Below are 19,778 nucleotides of genomic sequence, written 5' to 3'. Positions count from 1 at the left end.
TGGCAGTTGATAAGCCACACTAGCTATTTTAAAAACCCATTAGGATGCTCCTACGTGGACACAAGTAGATCAAACTCAGATGTTACAGTGGTGGTGATGATGACTACAGCTTCGGTTCCATAAGTAGTTCCTGCTATTGTCAAGTAACTGTTACTACACACAATAATATTTAGCTTAGTACTGTAGTTTGCAAGATATTGAAAGTGAATACCAGTATGAAACTCCAAGTGTTTGTTGTGCTAAAAATGTACAGGAATAGTCACAATAGACCTTTTTTATTTTGCAGCGGTTAGCATCCATCTTAATGGTGCTTTTATTTTATTTTTGACAGATCACACGCAGCTATTAAGTACAGAGTTTGGTACCTAACCCTGGTTATAACTTGCATTAACTCTGATCCTATGCAAGGACTACTGACTGAAGCAGTAAGAAACAACCATCACAGTAAAACTTCATGCTAACATCATATGAAATTAATGTAATCTGGAAAAATAATAAGATTATTTTTTTTTTTAGAAAAGTTAATATTTTCAAGTAGATGTTTGTGTTCTATTTTTATGGTGCTGTCATTCAAACTTCACACTTTTATTTTATATATTTTATAGAGACCTTAGTCTCAGTACCCACAGTGAAAATAAAGGTTGAATAAATTAAAATTTACATTATTCAATGTTAAATCAATGGTGTTTACATAGAACTGTGAACGCCACATGCAACAGGCAGTTACAGCACATGATTTGGCTCATGCTATGCTCAGGGCACACTAGCATGTGACAGGAGGAGCAATTTGGACCCTTGGCAAACATGAGCTCAGTCAATAAAGAGTTCCATCTATTAAAATTGCATAGGTGGAATTGGGTGCGTTTGATGAACCGACCATGAACAGAAACAGAAAACAGTGATCTGTGAGATATGTCAAAAAGTATACAGCTGGGCTCTGCAGGCACCCCAGCTGGTATAAGATTAATAAGGTGTTGCTGTGCAGCAGCTGACTCTCAAATCTCAGATGTCGGAGCTGCCTTGAATGCACCGATAAGGAGAGCTTTCTAAATAGCCTCTTCTTTCCAACAGCGTCATGTCAAGGCTCTCTGACACAAAACCCTGAAGGTTAACTTCTCCAAATACCCTACAACAATGTTGAGACAAGTCATTTGTCCAAGTTTCATCAAAATCTGATGAGCAATGTCTGAGGTTTCATAAAAGAGACAGCAAAACTGTTAAAGTTAGTGTCTTGTTTTAAAATCTACCTGCAAAATGGCAAATTACGCTTGCTCTTTCAAAGTTGAGTGCCGAAGTATTTGTGAAACCATTTTATCTGAAAAGAAAAAGTTGATTATATTTCGTCAAACTTTGCTCTGAATTAGCTCCTGCGGCAGCGGCCTGTGGTCTTTCGTGAAAGTAAGAGACAAGGCCAACGCTGCCGATAGAGATGATTTGTCAAGTTTCAAGGGAGCTGACCTTCAGCAGTGAACGTTATTGAATAGGCACACATGCACACACACACACACGCACACAATGTAGTTACACTCATAAATGATCACAAGCATGTTGATGCACAGATATGCACTCATACATGAAGAAAACGCACATGCACAGATAGGCACACACTGACATGAAAGAAACAACAAAAAAACGCATAAAAGATACACACATGCACACACACACACACACACACACACACACACACACACATACACACACACACACACTGTGAGTAGCAGGGAGACATGAAAACATGAAAACAGAGCAGTGGCACTCTCTCTGCATGCGTTATAAGATGACAGGGGCAATCAATCAAGCTGAGCAGAAGCAGCCTTTTATCAGGAATATATCAAAGAATCTGATTCCACTAAAACAACCTTTATCATGTCATTTATGAGCCTCAACTAGACTGCGAGCAGCCCGGCAACACACGGCACCGCGGCCCTGTAGCGGGTCCAATGCTGCCACCTATGCGCACCACGGAGACGTGCGCCCGGAGAGCAGCTGTGACGCATTGACGCAGCCAGGGGGCGCACTCACGTCACTAACTTATGTCTCCCTCTCTCTCTCTGTCTCTCCCTCTCTCTCTCTCTCTCTACCAGGGGATGCCGGAGCCTGACCGCAGCTCTCCTCTCATTCATGCTGAGCGCTGCTCTCCTGTGCGCACGGAACTGCAGAGCTGAGCTTTGGACCCGGTGCTGCTGCTGCTGCTGCTGTCTGACAAGCCCGCCGGGAATGGAAATGTCTTCTGCTACGACTTTCACATCCTAAAAATCATGCCAAGCAGGACGAACGCGAAGGACGCTTTGATCAGTAAGTACAGCCAAACTTTTTGCGGTTGTTCATCACCTCCCCAGCTCGTCTTGGAGCTTTTTTTTTTTTTTATTCTGGTGACATTCCTCTCCTTCCCCTCCAACCCTTCCTCTCCCTTCCCTTCTCATCTCCTGTCCTCTTTGCATCCTCTTTCATACCTCGATGTCTCTCTCCTCCCGTCTCCGTGTCTTGACGTGAGTGGACCAGTCCGTGCTGCGGGAGAAATCAATCATTATTATTATTTTTTTTTTTTGCGCTTCAAAGCATCGCATGGCTCGTTTTGCGCACACGGAGGAGAAGCAGCCAGAACGCGCGCGGAGGTTGCGGATGAACTACCTCAGAGATGACTGTCATCCTCTTATTTTTTCTGGTGGAATTGGTCAAGTTGTTGAAGGTGAAGGATTGCCATACCTCACAAAGGCAAAGGAACTGCGGATTTTGGATGCAAAGTGGCGGCATGAATAGGCTGTTAGTGTGTGTGAGCTCCACGGGGGTGCTTTTATCTCCCACATGCCTGAGCTCTAATGTTTATATGGCACATTTCAGATGACAGGAGTATTATAGGACTGTTGTCGCAATGGTATAGTGATGCAGTTAGAGGAGCCAGTATCTTATAGTCTATAAAAACGCTGTGCTGAGCGCACCACAGGCACACAGGCTCCCATTAGAATATGATTGGAGTTTTTGATTTGTGGCTGTTGTGATGATTCTTTGCTGAGAAACAGGACTGAAGCACCCTGAACATGTTTGCATCTGCACTCAAGACATGAGATGAACTTGAAAACACTCTGTGTGTGTATGTGTGCATGTATGAGTGCATGAATGGAATATTGTGCCATAAGACCATGATTGTGTACAAGTTTGTCCATGTATGCAGCACTGTGCCATAGAGCTGCAAGATTAATTGATTAGTTGTCAACTACTAAATTAATCACCAGCTATTTTCATAATCGTTTTGTGTGTTTTTTTTAGGAAAAGCTATATTAATTCTCTGATCACAGCTTCTCAAATGTGAATATTTTCTGATTTCTTTAGTCGTCTACGGCAGTAAAGAGAATATCTTTGGGTTGTGAAGAAATTTGAGGACATCAGATTTGGCTTTTGGAAACATTTTTCACCATTTTCTGTGAATTTGTGGACCAAACATCTAATAATTAATCAATTTGAGTCATTTTCAAGAAAATGTCTACAAATTCTCTAATTTCACCCTCTCCAGTGTGGGTAATTTCTGTTTCTTTTAGCCATGTATGATGGTAAACGGAATATTTTGGGTTGCAGACAGAGTACAGTATTTGAGGATGACACCTTGGGGTCTGGAAAACATTTTCCACATATTTTTTGGACATCTTGTAGACCAGCTCCTCAAATCTGAACATTTTCTGGTTTCTTTACTCTTCTATGACAGCACATTGAATATCTGTGGGTTGTGGACAGTAAGACATTGAGGACGTCATCTTTGGGCGGTCAGAAACATTTTTCACAATTTTTGGCATTGCATGGCTCAAACATCTAATCAATTAGTTGTTTTGAGTAATTTTTTTTAAGTAACAGATGTGCAAATTCTTTTGTTTCAGCTTCTCTGATGTGAATATTTTCTGATTTCTTTTGGTCATCATTGACAGTTAAGAGAATAGCTTTGGGTTGTGGAGAAAATAAGACATTTTTGGACATCATCTTTGGCTTTGGAAATCATTTGTCACAATTTTCTGACATTTTGTTGAATAAACATCCAATCAGTTAAGCATTTTGACTATTTTTTAAGGAAAGATATACAAATTCTCTGATTCCAGCTTCTTAAATGTAACTATTTTCTGGTTTATTTAGTCATCTATGCCAGTAAACTGAATATCTGTGGATTGTGGACAAAATAAGACATTTGAGGACGTCACCGTGGGCTTTGGAAAACATTTGTAACTATTTTCTGACATTTAGGGTCCAAACATCTAATCGATTAATCGAGAAAATGATTGACAGATTAATCGATGATGAAAATAGCCTCAATGTTAGCTGCAGCCGTCCTTGTTTAGAGGCAAAATGTAAACTGAAAGTGTGTGCAAGTGTGTTTGACCTGTGTGGGTTTGATGGCTTGTAAATGTGTTTTTCTTCATGGATGTGTGTGTGTGTGAATGCATGTGCAGATGTGTGTGTGTGTGTGTGTCCCTCACTCACCCACACATAAGCACACACACACACACACACACACACACACACACACACACACACACACAGCATCATCATTTTGGAGTCGCATCAACGTGCTCTGACAGTTTTGTGTCACCTTATGAATTTTTGACTTGAAATGCGTAGGTGAGGCAGACAGGCTGATTTTGAGAGACTACGGGCGCCAAGCCACCAGTTTGGCTGCCAAGCACATAGGAAAAAAAAAATCTCTTTAGGTTGTGTGTGTGTGTGTGTGTGTGTGTGTGTGTGTGTGTGTGTGTGTATCTGTGTGTGAGGAGAGAGAGTCTTCTCTTTGCATGTTCTGAATCTCCTCTCATCTCCGTCTCTCTCCCCTCTTATCTCTCTCCAGGGTGAACTTGTGAGGATGATGTGTGTGTGCGTGTGTGTGTGTGTGTGAGAGAGAGAGAGAGAGAGAGAGAGGTGATGTGGGAGCTGTGGAGGAGATGCAAAGAGATGTATGGGGGAAGAAAGACTTCTCTCTCTTTAAGTGTGCGTGCGTGTGTGTGTGTGTGTGTGTGTGTGTGTGTGTGTGTGTGTGTGTGACGACGTGCCTCATGCCTGTGCTGGGACGTGTTGATAAGGCAGAAACCCTGAACATCACCTCCACTTTGGGGCCGAGGCGTGACATCCAAAGTGACTGAATGCATGGCTTCAGTGACATGATGACTGAGGAACATATTAGTTCCTGTTACACCCGCTGACACACACTGTTTGCAGAGGTTTTTGAGCCCAAAATGAGTCAGAGTCAGACGGGGCGAGATCGGTGCTGCATGTGCTTTGAGCTGCCTGTAACCTAATTACCTAGTTTATTCTTGGAGTCTTTTATTATTAATTTGTTCTTAGAGGAGATCATCCGCTCTCTATGTATCCACCTTTCCGTGTATTATTCTGTGGGTGCTGTAATCAGTGTTCAGTCGTATTTAAAGCAACTTCTAGGATGACACTTCCCATGTGATACCAGTGCGAGTGCAGTTTAATCACATATTATAAAGCAGCTCTATCAGACTTTCTTGCAGTTTATTAAGTCTCCAATGAATTTGGCTACACTTATGTAATATTTATAGAATAACTGGTAGTGTATTGGTGGTACTTAGTAGTGGATGTGGACTTTTTGTGGCAGTTTTATGTGATTTTTGGTTGTATACCCATGCTCTGCTGTTAATACACTGTAAAAATAAAGTATTTGTTTGAACTTAAAAAAGGTTAGCGTCTGGGCTGCCTTAAAATCTTAATTTGACTGAATTTGAAAAGACAGGTGGAGATAATTTTGTAATGACAACTCTGCAGTTGACAGACAAACTAATTTCTTTTGGATGTAACTCTCAAACAGTTCATACTAATATGCTAATCATATTCTGTAACATGACATCTAAGTTGACTTAAGTTGAAAAGAGGAGTTAAAATAATTTTAGGATGAATTAAAACAAACTTTTCTAGTCAAATAAACTTTATAGTAGTTAGGTTGTACTTCAGAAAACATGTTCAGTTACGTTGAACTAGCAACTCTTGAGTCAAACAGACAAACATTACAAAAAAAAATTAGAATTTCTTGACTTTAACTCTCAAGAAATGCATGCTGGGAAGTCTGCAACTTAATTTATTGAGTTGACTGATGTTTGTATTGTACACTCATTCAACTCATTATCATTCTGAAGTGTTCTGAAAATAAATACCAGAAATAAAATGTGTATATTTTAGTCAAGTTAATGAGAAAATAGAAGTTGATTCCACTAAAATCCAGCATTTTTTACAGTCTATTGAATCTTTTGTATCCCTATGAGGTCACTTGATGAATAATTAACAGTGTAGTTAATTTCTATAAGGCCATATGTAGGTGAAAGGCCTCATTCTGTTCACAGATGCAACTTTCTTCACTGTTTTACTGGCTGAGGTCTGTTCCTTCTGGAGCTTCCTTGACACCGAGTTTTATGAGCGTTATTATAAGTGACAATGGACTCACCACCTCGCCTAGCAGGAAAACTGTTGTGTTTGGGTGAAAATACCAACCGCCACAGGGAGCGTGTGTGTGTGTGTGTGTGTGTGTGTGTGTGTGTGTGTGTGTGTGCATGGAGGGGGTGTTCAGGTGGGTGGTGTTGTGTCAGGGCTCTCAGCCAGACCCCGGCTGAGCTGAGAGCTACAGACGATGGACGATGCACCCTGCGGTCCGTCTGCGTCGAGCAGACTTCATACCTCAAACGCCTGCAATAAATAAATCAAGGAGGAGAAATGCCAATAGATTGACAATAAACCAGATTGATAAAGCAGTTTTAAGTCGTTCTGTTTGAGGGAAAGATGTGTTACCATAACATATCCATAGGATGTGATGAAAATGGCATTTAGTTTCTATTCCGAGTGCCTTCAGACTCTACATTTAAGTGCTGTATCGGCGGCCCCAGCGGGAGCTGAAGCACTGATCCAGCAGGGTTAGAGCCGCACTCTCGCCTATTGAGCTGCTGACGACTAGACTGCCAAGTAAGCTGATATTACATGGCAAAATACCAGTTTGAATCCATTATAATGGCACCATTTGGTCACATGCTCGATGATAACCAAAAGGCACGAGGTGTTGACAGGCTTTTCTCTCCCTCTGCTGGCTGTATCTGTCTCTGTCAGTCAGTTCAGTGAGGAGAGATCATTTTGAAATGATACCAATATTTACTGGAAGAGCAACAGTCCGCTATTTAAAAAAAGCTCCCTCATTAAATATAGTCCCAGGGAGATAAGAGACAGGATGGGACTCCCTCTGAGTATTAATGCTGTTGGTGGTGGAGCAAAGCCAGTAGGTGGAAAAGCTCTCAACTGAATCTGCTACAGTTCTGTAGGTTGGCAGCCATTCTGATAATCGATTAATCAGTTGATTAATAGTCGTTTTCAAGCAAAATATCAAACATTTGCTGGTTCCATCTCCTTAAATGTAAAGATTTGCTGCTTTTCTTTGTCTTTTATGAAGATAAATGTTGAGTCTTTGGACTTTGGACTGTTGGTTGGACAAAAGTAGCAATCTACATATATACACACACACAGATATATAATGTTCTAATGTTATATATATTCTAAGTATAAGCTCAGGCTTTCACAATTTGATTGCAGCACGTTATTTATAGATGCACCAGATCACAATTTTATTGGCGGGTACTGATTTTCTAAAAAATCTGACTTGCTGATGCTGATTTTGGGTGATTCCAGTAATCTTTCTTTCTAAGAACTATGTTTGACAGCATACAAAAACATTTTTATAACTTTTCTTTAAAGGAAAATGCAATTTTATGTTCACAACAAAATTTGTACTCTTGAATAACTTTTACATTTTCTCTAAAAGTGCTCCAGCTTACTGCTAGGCTTTTTTGATATCATTAAGATTATTGTGCTAGAGTTAGCATTATCCCTCGTGATGTCATTGGGAACATGATATTATGTAATCTTATGAAAAGTGGACATTCTTCCTGATTTAATCTCTAATGTTTGTCAGTATTTTGATGTAGAAAATGAAAATAAGGTTGAATGTAAGCTGTGTCAGAATAGACCGGGGCAATGTGTAACCACATTCAGTGCTGACGTGGACATTAACCCTCAGGCAGAGCAGGCTGCTACTGCTAGCTCTGCTAATGTTAGCCACACTATGTGACAGCTAACGTCAGCTCCGGTTTAACAGTGTTAACACTGTAATCCTCTCGGTCTGACAGGGTGAAGCATTTAGTTGTTGTCACGTTAATTTGTGCCACAGCAAAGTGCCACACATTTCTGCTGCATTTAAAATACAATTTAACAATTATAGAATGTGACTAACGGCTTCAAATGACTCTTAATACACACGATATATTTGCAGCCAATGTTTAACATGATCACTTCGTAAATCGTGCTCAAATTTACCTGCTGTGTTAGTGATTTTGACCAGTCGACTCGTCTAAATTCAAATTTGCATTTAATTGACAGGGAAGTTAGTCGCCAGGAACATCCTTAGTGTTAACTGGAGATGAGAGTTTAACCTGTCGGCATTGTAAGTGCATAGTGCGACAGTATTACTCATTCGTGCTAACCACAGTGCCATGCATATGTAGTTATAGACTAACTGAAGCATGTAAAGATTTTACTTTGATGATCTTTTGTAGACCTAGACAAGTTTCAGTCCTAATGAGAGGAGAATTGAGATACCCCTAATTGGAATATGAGAGCACATAGTAAAATACCTTGCTGTGACTTTGTTAACTGTTAATATTATGAAGCCTCTTCCTATCATGTTGTCTGTATTGAACAGACTGTATAAAGCATTGCCCAAAGTCCAATCATTTATATTATAGCTGGTATTGACTCCAGCATGAATGCTGGTGATACAACAGCAGATGAGCCAATTTGTCTTGTTTTTAGCCTCTTTTCTCTGATGAGCCACTGACAAAGTGTTTGCAACTCCCAATTTCTGTCTGAACAAAACCGACAGAGGGAGAGATTGAGAAAAAGTGGGCGAGAGCAAAAGGGAGAGTGATGTGGAGGAAGAGATGAAGCGATGGAGCTTTTAAGTTCCCGGCGTGTTTTTGATGCAGCCTCCGCCGTGAAAGGCCAAGGCAGATCAAACGGGGCAGGCAGATTGAAATAGTTTCTCTTGTAAGGGGAAGAGACGCACAGATGTGACAGGTAACCGCAAGACGGAGGTGGCAGCCGCTTTTACACGCCGCCTGATTGCAAACACTCGCTTCCCGAGTTCAAAATAAGACTTGCGAGGAGCTTTTTGATTGTCGTTAGCATCCGAGTTTGGTGTTTTCAAGTGAGACGAATGGAGTGTGTGGGTAGGTGGGGGGAGTTATTTCCTATCCTAGTGTGAGCAAGGATAATTCTGCCGTTGTTTTGTCAGCAATTAAAAGAATTTCAGCAACCCATTTTCTTCTGCTGCTGCAGACCATACAGCTTGTGTTTGTTGTCCCAAATGGCCAATTTCTGCCTTATGTTCTGTGCTGTCTGAACAGTTGAGGCAGCAAAATAATCAGTGTGTGTGTGTATATGTGTAGCCAAACAAACCCACACTGCTGAACTTGTCTGCATTTCCTGTGTTTCTTCGACATTAGTCCAATCAGCACGTCCCCATATTTCTCTCTCTCTCACACACACACACTCGGACATCCTCTTTTTATGCTCCTTCTCTCCTTGTATATATTTAGTGCTGGGCCAAGGTCAAAGTTAGAGTGCCTCATTCCTGTTTTTCCGTATATGGGTTTCAGATGCAGATCTGTCTTCCGTTATCTGTGGTGGTGGTTAGCCATGGGGAGATGTGGGAGGGACGGACAGGAGGGAAATGCAAAAATGGAGTAAAGGGGACGGTGGATAGAGGGAAAGATAAGGTGATACTGCAGGGATACGAACTCTAGTCTCTGTGCTTAATTTGAAGAAGAATACCAGCTGCTGTTTTCTGCTAACAGCTCTCAAATTTGGCCTTATAGCACCAGTTCTTACCATGATACAAGCCAAAAAAAAAAAAAAAGAAAGTATTTTCAAACAGTGAATTGGTTTGTGAGAGGAATAGGTTTTAAACTGTCTTGTTCATCTGGAAGTCTGCCCCAGGCGAGCCCATGTAAAGCACTTTGAGGTGGAAGTACGCTGCTTTGCAGTCTCACAGAGAGGAAGCTGTTACAATGTTTGGAAGTCAATACTCAGAATTTACACATCACGGCGTCACACAAACTGCACACTGCAGGCTTATATATATGACGTCTCAATCTGTGTTCTTATCAAGAGTTTTTTTTAAATAGAAAATCCCAATCAGCTTTTAGCAACTAGAATTACTGCCCTGCAACCAGTCAAGTTACAGTTCACGTACTACCATACTATTTAGTATGCCAGAAAAATATGTAGTATGTCCCAGTGCATAGTATGTCAAATGCAGTATGCCACAAATACTAGGATGTCCTACTGCATCTGGTCACATTTTGCAGAATGCAAGCCAGCATTTTTTTTCTAGCTATTCTGACCCACAATCCTTTCTGATGTGTGTATGAGCAAGAGGGTCAAAGTTCAAGGCACTATCTTATGAGGAGGTAGTATGTCCCATTTGTATGGGATGCAGGAATCAAACCGGCAGCCGCTGCAGAGGACTGGCAGCCTCAGTACATGGGGCATGCACTCTACCAACTGAGCTATAGGGGTGCCCCATTTTGAAAGTATTTAATATAATATATATGATTCCAGTGAATAACTTAAAGTGAGAAACATGCAGTCCTCACAAAGACAGTGCTTTTACAGAAGAGTACAGAGGATTGATAGAGAGCTTCAAATGTTTTTGCTGAACATTATGATGTCACAGTAAAGTTGACCTTTGACCTTTTCATACTGTTAGATATTTGTGCCAAATTGTGATGACTGACAGACATCGCAACATCGTGATTTAAAAGCCCCCTGTATTTGAGGTAGTGTGTCCTCTCAGAGTTGCCTAAGGCTGGAGTTACTGGTGAAGTTCCTTTTAAGACATGTGGAAGAGAAAATACAACGAAGGTTGCTGCTGGACATTGCACTATGTCTCCATTGATGAAAACTCGCCCAATTAGGTGATCCCAAGATGTTTAGTTTGATTGGTGGCAGTGGTGTTTCCTTTCTGCATTCCCATGCTAGTGTGTTTCCAGCAACAATGATAAAATCGTCCAGTTTGATGTTTCACTGTGGACACGTTCGTATGACAGTCAAGTAGAAATTGCCCAACCATATCCATGAGTCCCAGTGGATGTCTGTCCTTAATTTGACAGAAAGCCTTCAAGGTATTCTTGAGATAAAGCATTCACAAGAAAGGGACAGTCATGAGGTTACAGTGATCTTTGTCCACCAAAATATAATCAGTTCTGTCTTGAGTCCAACAAAAAGGACAAGAGAAACCAAAGCTCCAACACTGGTGAGTCTGGCTTTCACACAGTGGTGTTTATGAGGCGGTTTGAATTTTTCTCATCTCCTGTGGGGAGACAACTTAACATGGCTGACACCAGGAATTTAACCAAAAGAGATCATCTGGAATAGCTGGGAGGAATGGGAATGACTTTTATGTTGCAGCCTGATAAGATGCGCAACTACGAAAGTCTTACTTGACCTCAACGCCTGGCGGATAGAGAGTAAAAAGGAAGGCAGAATGGGGGATTTTTGGACATCACAGTGTGAGAGAAGGGGATGAGGAGGGATAACTGAGGTCTTTGAAGGCAAGAGGTAGGTGAAAGTGGTAATATACAGTATGCCCCGCTATCTGGTGAGGCTCACTGAAGGAGGGAGGGGAACAGAGCGGACGAAAGAGGCTGAAGAAATTGGGATGTTGTAGAGGTGAGAGGGTCAAAATGGACGGTAATGACAGATGTTACATTTCTGTCCAACTTGCGGGCAAATTTTTAGGTTAAACAACTGTTGAGTTGCAAAAAGTAAAATGTAAATTAAAATGTGCTTCTTAAGCAAAAGAAACGGGAGAAGAAATATTGCCAAGACAATGAAGAATATTTCAAAACTGCTTTTGTTCTTTGGTGTCCTCTAATGTTAGCCATATATCATGCTGTCTGGAGATGAACAAATATACTTTCTATGGTTATATTTTAACCCGCCATGTCATCTAATCTAACAAACTCTTAAAGTACTTGGAAACCCATTGATATTTTTGTTCTGGCCTCTATTGAGAAGGATGTAAGGGAAGGGAGAAAAATAAACAGGAGAGAAAGTAACTGAACATCAAGAGAGTAAAGTCGTGGGGAAAACGACTGAGGTGAGGGTTTAAAAAACTGAGAACGGGAAGAAAATGAGACAGGAAGAAGACGGGAGCTGTAAGCAATGAAGCAAAGAGAGAGTGACGGTGTTCCTGACAAAGTGACTCAGATGAGAGGACTCAGAGAAGGAGGAGGGGATGGATGAAAACAAAGGCGCTGAGGTTGAGGTTGTGCAATTTCAAATTGTGGTTTTCCTGGAAGCGATTAGGAATTTCTTAAGAAATGAGGAGAGAAAAAGAAGTTGGAAAGAAAGGCATGAAAGGAGACACAGTGACTCGGGTGACTCTGACTGACTTTGATGACTACTGTGTGGACGATATGGAACAGTCAGACTCTTGGAACCACGCCGAAATTGATCCTTTACGTTCTCGCACTGCACGTATGTAGTTTGCACAGTGAATGGTGGCACACAGTGATGAAGGCAGGGTGGCCAAAACAGTTTGTGTGATTTTCTGCATGACATGACCAAGTAAAAAGCTTTTTTTCCTCCATCAGCTGTGGCTGTTGGCATTGAAATTGAGGGTAATTGTTAAAAGACATGGTCTTTGATTCCACAGAGAAGAAAACTAAATCAGCTTCTCTTTTCCAGCTGACGACCATGGATTTTGTTGGCTAAAATGATGACTTTCGCTAGCAGATTTCATAAGTGTAGCTGGCTACTATAAGGTGTTGCTAATGCTAACGCTTAAACTCCTTGAGTCAGCTGAGAATTCAGTCCCCAGCTGACTTTGTAATGTTTCCATTTGACACATTTTAGAACTAGAACCCTGTGAAAGTGTCTTAAAATACAAAGTTGCCTAACAGCTGTGTTCACGATTTAGTGTTAATACTAAAAGGCTGAGGCTAAAGCTAGCTTCCACCCCAGGAAACACTGGTCCGACAGTGAAATACAAAATTTATGTATATGTACGATAAATGATAGAAATATACTAATTGGAAGCGCAGGGATTCGATTAAGTGCACCCAACTTTCAGATGGGCAACCAGCCAGACCACCATCGCCCGAGGAAGCAAACTGGGATAAGAGCTAAGCTAACCTGCCTTAGACTTAAGACAGCGAGGCAGAGAGAGGTGCATTATTGTCACCCCACTTTGATTCTACACCAGCCCATGCCCTCCTCCTCATTAATGCTGTTAGTAAGCTAACATTAGTTGACTGGACATGCTAACGTTTGTAGCTTATATTAGAGCAAATAAAGTCTGGGAAGCTATGCTGTGTCCACTTTGTAGTATTGTTTTTTTCCCTCAGACACATGCTGGTCACTACAATTAGACAGGGGTGGAGAGAAAAAGAAATACTGGGAGAACTGCTGGTCCTGCCTTTATTTTGATTATTGAAAGTAAAAACTTATTTCGATACATTTTCGATTTAATATCTATATTGTGACACCTCAAGTAACAGTAAAGGAAAATGTTTATACAGGTGAGCTCAGACTAGATGGATCTCCCTCGAGTTTCTGACTTGGAATTCTGGCCTGAATGACTATTCCATTGTGATTTAACAGGTCAGAGGTTTTCTTCTCTGAGTTTGACTACCATGGATTACAGCATGATATTTTGTTGTCTGTCATTGTCTTTTGAGTGTATTGATCTGATGTAGCACTTATGTTTAAACCAGACTGAGGCAACTTTTCCAGCTTGAAAAAATGCTAAAAAAAAAAACTCTATAAGGACTCCATACTACGTGTTTTTGCTGATGTGTGTAGCGAAAGGTTTGCGACTATTGGTCAAAATATTTTTTGTTTGAGATAAGTATCAAATATATTCTGTGTTACTTTCTTAAAAGTCACAAGTGTAACTACACTTTCATTACAATGCCAAGGGCGTACTCAACTGTTTAGTTTCTCCTGCTGTGAAAAACATAACAATCCCGAGTTCAGTCATTCCCCACACTGTGTGACCAGACAAAGCTCACTAGGAGTCCAGTCAATATTCATATCCTTCAATTTCAACCCAAAGGAAGAGAAGAGAAACAGACCATAACAAACAAGAAACAACATTTGTATGATTAGTGTTTCATCGTGCTGCCAAAAGAAACAATTTGCCAGCTGGGGGAAAGTATAAGGTAAACAGACAGAGCCATCGATCTTGTGTTTTAAACATTTCGAGAGGGATCCTGGCAGGTCCCACTTGGCCCTGCTGTGAGGAAACCGCGATGAAATGACAGGAATGACAGTCAGTGCAGAAATGCTGAGTCAGTGCGCACAATGTCACTCTCCTCCACACACACATGCCCACACACACACGCATGCACAGGCTCATCTCATTTTGTTGAGTGCTTAGTCAAACCTGCATGTGTGAGGGGGGGGTTGCCTAAGGTTTTGTTAGTGTGTGTCTGAGAAATCGGATCAGAGAACCATATGTGATGCGTCCTCTCATGTGTCTCTTGGCTCTCATCATGAGACGTGCGGCTTCCAGGTTCAGCATTTTTGCTCAAGGACACCCCAGCAGGTGTTTTTACATCTTTACGCTGTCTCACAAGGAAGCACATAAAAAGTCTGGCATTTGGTTGATTGTTTAATTGATTGTGCATCAAATTGGCGATGTTAGTGTCTGTCTGGGGAGTCAAGCTTCCTCTGGTAATCTCTGTTAACAAATATCTGGATGCAAATGCAGGAAATGACAAGAGAGGGACAAGAGTTTGGTGTCGGAAGCATTCTGGTTTCCAGCGGTAGTCTGAGTAGTACTGACCAATCATGTTGAATGCATGCACGCAATACATCACAGGAAATTATGCTGCACATGTAAACATCACAAGCCAGAATCCTGCAGTGCTTCACAATGGTTGAAAGACAACAATTCACAAATTACATTACAGAAACTACACAAACTTTCCCACAGAAGTATGTTAGCCAGTGATAATAGTGGTCTAAGACAATATCAATACACTTGAGCATTGCAATATTAGGTTTTGTGATACTCTATCGATTCTCAAAAAAACAATATTGTGACATCGTGATCCATGCCAAGATTTGTGTCAGTGGTTCATTTTGCGTTGTGTTTAAATCTCTGACAGCTAGATAGCATCTCTTCACTGCTATGATTACATTAAAAGGAAACTTTTTGTTATTCCAATTTTATGCATATGGTAGTGTGTTCTTTATACAATGACAGATTTCTTAAAATTGATTAAAAAAACATTATTACACTTGCTTAAAGAAATGCATCGTCGTTCATATCATATCGCCAGATTCTTGCAAATACACAGCATGAATAATCATAATCATCATGACAAAATATAGCACTTGTATTGGTATTGGCAATTGTCAAAATTAAGATATTGGAGGCAGACTAAGACCTAAGAAAAGTAGAACTGTATCTCTACATGGAGGTAAACAATCCACGTGGAGAGCAATAGAGGCTGAATGCACTGGGTGAAGTGCAATCTCAAAACCCACCAGCTATTCGCTTGAGGTCTTGCCCTGGATATCCCTTATCCAGATATCTGCTGGCCAAGCTGGAAGCCCCAAACCAGAGTCCATTGCCCCCAGAGCTGATGGGTTCTGAGATTCAGCTTCTGTTGCTGACAGGCTGGTACTATTAGTCCAACATCTCCAGTAGACATTCATCTTGCTCTAAATCGTAGGAGGAAGGAGAAGTACAGTTTACAAGTGCCTGACTCCTGCTCGAAGGTAACTGGCTTTTGCTCTGTTGTGACAGATGAACTTCTCGCCAGAGTTGAGAAATGAACTTTCTCCGCTCAGTTTAGAGTGAAGCTCTGCCAATCCAGCTCTGTTTTCCCTTCTACCTTTTGTCTTCGTGTGCAGTTCTGCCAGCTTTAACATCCCCTACGTTCTGTCTGAAAGAAGGATATGGCTGATAAGACACAGAAACGATGTAGTGTTGATAGTAAATGCTTCCACTCCCCCACAACAAAGTAAACCACAGGGTCAAAAACATGTTGAAATCCATTTAAGGCACCTTGAGGTTTCCTGTTTGAAAGCGGTGATGCTCGGGCTGTTGAAATTGCCCCGCGTATCGCTACCTTTATAGGGTGGTGATGCATGGGAAACCATTTTAAGGCAATGCAGCTGGGCAATTTAGCTTTTAACAGACGCGGGGGGTTGCAAATGGACCGAAATTGGAGAGAAAGTGTTGAGTTTGGTGGAAGCAGCAGTGACACAACCACAGAGGAAGCTTTTGTCTAGTGAGATGAATTTACTCAATAACCTCTGCCTAATGGGGCTGTCTATTATTTTCTGTTTTTGTGCCCATCTCTATTTCTCTCTTTTTCCCTTTTCTCCACAGCTTAGGTATCATGTGCTATTATTTTGTGTGTTATTCTTTCCATGTCTCTTTATTCCCTCTCTGCCTCACATTCTCTGCTTGTCCTTCAGGATATTAACAAGGCTTTGAAAAACTTAAACGAATGCTGTGTATTTAAATGTAACACCTTTAATATTATCAAAAGTTGCAGTAATTTGAAATCTTTTCATGTTTTCCACTATGTAACAGCCTGTGCTTTTGACTACTTTTCCATTCATCCAGACCAGAGTTACTATTACAGCTGACATTCTGTCTGATTTCACACAGTTAAGGGCAGCACACACTGTGATGTGCACTGACATGCAAACACCCACGCCCATTATTTTCTACATTAAGGAAGCCTACAAACTGTAAAGTTGCATTGTCATATTAGGTTGATATGCATTAAAATACTCACATCTGACTTGCGAAACCGTGTAATAATATTGTGGTAAAGGATTTCACGTTCTAAATGTTTTGGACAGCTTTTGCCAGCGCTACAGTTCTCGAGTCTCATTATCTTGGATTTGTCTCTGTCTCATGGGTGTTTTCATTCGGACTTGTCTCAGAATCAGTCCTTGGTCGTGACTGAGTATAGCTGGCTTTTTAGTCACATTAACAGCTTGCCTTCATGACTGTTGGTCTACCTCTTTGGTCCAAACTGAAATATCTCATCAACTTTTGGATGGATTGTCATGCCATTTTGTGCAGACATTCGTGGCCCCGCAGAGGATGAAGCATCTCAAGGGGACTTTTCATATACAGCAGGTGTAGACTGCAATCTATATTATTTACAGAAACCCGATAGTTCTCAACAAGAGCAAGCACTAAGGCAAAGGTGGTGAGGTCAAACTTCCTTTGTGTGCATTGCCATGAAGTTTGGTACAAACATCCATGTCAGCCCTCAAGATGAATTTGAATCATTTTGGTGATTTCTTAAAAAAAATGTGTCCAGTACTTTGCTTTTTGACAAGATATCTGCAAAGCTAATGACATTTCCATCCGATTCAGCTGTACTTTGTGTTTAGTGCTAAGTGGCAAATGTTAGTATGCTAACATGCTGAGCTAATCTGGTGAACAATTTAAACATCATGCCAGTTCAAAACAAGTATGCTAACATTGTCATTATGAGCTTGTTAGCATGCTGAAGTTAGCTTTTGGTTCAAAGCACTGCATGGCTATAGTCCCAGAGTCTTGTTGATGTTAGGTTGGACTGTCTCAGTCTCATGGCTGTTTTCATTCAGTCTTGTCCTGGTCTCAGTCTTTGGTCTCAAAAGAGTACAATTGAGTTTTTTCTCCTTTCCTGACTTTCTTGTGCTCTGTCACTGGCTGCTCTTATATCTGCAGTTTCTCAGCTGCGTCCCACAGAGAGTTTCTAATGTCACGTGTGCTGCTCTGCATTGTCATTCACAACATTTACATTTATGATGACAGGAAATGTCTATTTTCCCTTGTGTGTCTTTGCAACTTGCGTGTCCCGTGTGTCAGATCTACAGGGATCTATTGGTAGAGCGTTGCAGAAATGGAATATAATATTCATAAGTATGTTTTCATTAGGGTATAATCACATGTAAATAAGAATCGTGTTTTCTTTATTTTAGAATAACATCTACATCATATCTACAGAGGGCACAGGTCCTCTTCTGTGGAAGTCACAATGTTGTACTGCCATGTTTCTACAGTAGCCCTGAAAGGACAAACCAAGCACTCAATTGTCCTACATGCATAGAAAGAGAGGATGATTAGAGTTTTTGAAACTTGTGATATCTGTGTTGGATCCCAGGAATAATAGCAGACATAATTGCATTAGCTAATGGGGATGCTAATAAGGTAATAACTAGTAACTTATCAACAAGCTCACTGCTAGATGCCACTGAATCATACATACTGATCATTTAACAATCAAGCATCCTCATTTAAGTACTTTTATGCACAAGTATGTGGAAAAATATTGTCACTTTTTTCTGCACAATTTTAGAAAATACTGAGAATTTCGGAACATTTACTTGCTTATGGTTTCCATTCCTCTTTTTCCTAAACCAAGGCGATCTTAAGCCTGACTTATAGAAGCTAATTAGCCAGCTCACGTTCACAACAAACCTCTCTAGACCTCCGTCACATAGGTTACCCACAAGCCCACTTTCGTTAAAGGAGAAGCCTCAGCCAGTAACACAACTGCAGTGGGTGTTTAATTCAAGTCCATTACTCAGTCCTAATACCCCACACTGAAAATACTCCGCTAGAAGTAAAAGATCTGCATTCTACACTTACTACACACTAAAGTGAAAGTATGTGAGTATAATAGCAAAATATACTCCAATAGTAACTGTAGCATTACTCATTGTGCTGTAAAATGTTCCCTGTCAGTGCTTTACTATTATATCTGATGTTTTAGGATTAATATTGCTGCTGCATTAATTTACTGCAGTATATATTAAAGGTTGAGCTCATTTTAGCTACTTTATATACTGTTTGGTAATGTAATCTATAGCAATGCATCATATTCATCTTATGTTTGCCCTATTTGAGGATTTACAGTGTGTTATTTTAGAGAAAATGTGTATGTCAAGATGTGTTGTGTATCCTGGAATAGCATAAAATTACAATTTCTCAGTGTAATTTTTCCCAGTTTAAATAGATAACTAGACCTATTTTCACTTTCAGATGACAGGTGGAGAAGCCAGAGCAGTGCTAGAGATTAAAACACAGAAAGTTGTTCCCATCAATATGCAGTAATGCTCAAGAAAAGCATTGCCACGTCCCAGTGTTGGCTAACATTAGCTGTTCTGGGTGTCTGGTTTACGCTACAGGCGTCAAAATACATTATGAAGTCTGTCTTTTGACCTTTAGCTCATGTTGCTCAACTTTTAATGCAGTATTGGTTCATACTCTCAAACTCTGTCCCTCAGTTTGGTCTCGTATCGAATTCCAGGTTGAATAGTCGTCGTTTCAAAAGTTAAAATCTGTGAATTTGAAGATACTCTCAGGTTCCTGCCATCCCTGTTTTTCCTCTTTATGATTCCCCTTTCTCCTTCATTCAGTCTCTTGGTCTTTTTTTTTTTTTTTTCAGCGTAGGTGCAGTGTATGACTGTTTTATTCCTCTCTCTGTCTGACTGGTGCTGTTGGTTTTAGAGATCTCAGCAGACTGACTAGAGGAGGCTTTGCTGCAGGCAGCTCCTTCTCCCTAATGAGAGAAATGGAGCCATTCACTGCATACATACACTTCTGCGCTCCGTGCCTGTGTGTGTCTGTGTGGGTGCACGTGTGTGTTCCTAACAGCGTGTGCCCGTGTGTGTGCGGTGGGAGTGTTTGAGTGTTTATGTATGTGGTTTTGCGAAATTGG

The 19,778-nt window shown here is 40.8% G+C and overlaps 1 protein-coding gene across 1 annotated transcript in view; it reads left to right on the top strand.

The window, feature by feature from the left end:
• The first annotated feature begins 2,137 nt into the window (after positions 1 to 2,137).
• LOC146325665 (plexin-A1-like) overlaps positions 2,138 to 19,778 on the top strand; it is a 401,996-nt gene continuing 384,355 nt past the window's right edge. Inside the window, exon 1 of the mRNA XM_084721796.1 lies at positions 2,138 to 2,295. The gene's annotated coding sequence lies outside the window, so the exon portion shown is untranslated. The remainder of the gene's footprint in view (positions 2,296 to 19,778) is intronic.

The sequence above is a fragment of the Lutjanus erythropterus genome, chromosome 6, assembly GCF_056507025.1.
Source record: "Lutjanus erythropterus isolate fLutEry1 chromosome 6, fLutEry1.hap2, whole genome shotgun sequence".
Classification (NCBI taxonomy): domain Eukaryota; kingdom Metazoa; phylum Chordata; class Actinopteri; order Lutjaniformes; family Lutjanidae; genus Lutjanus; species Lutjanus erythropterus.
This window is presented reverse-complemented; position numbering and strand designations above follow the sequence as displayed.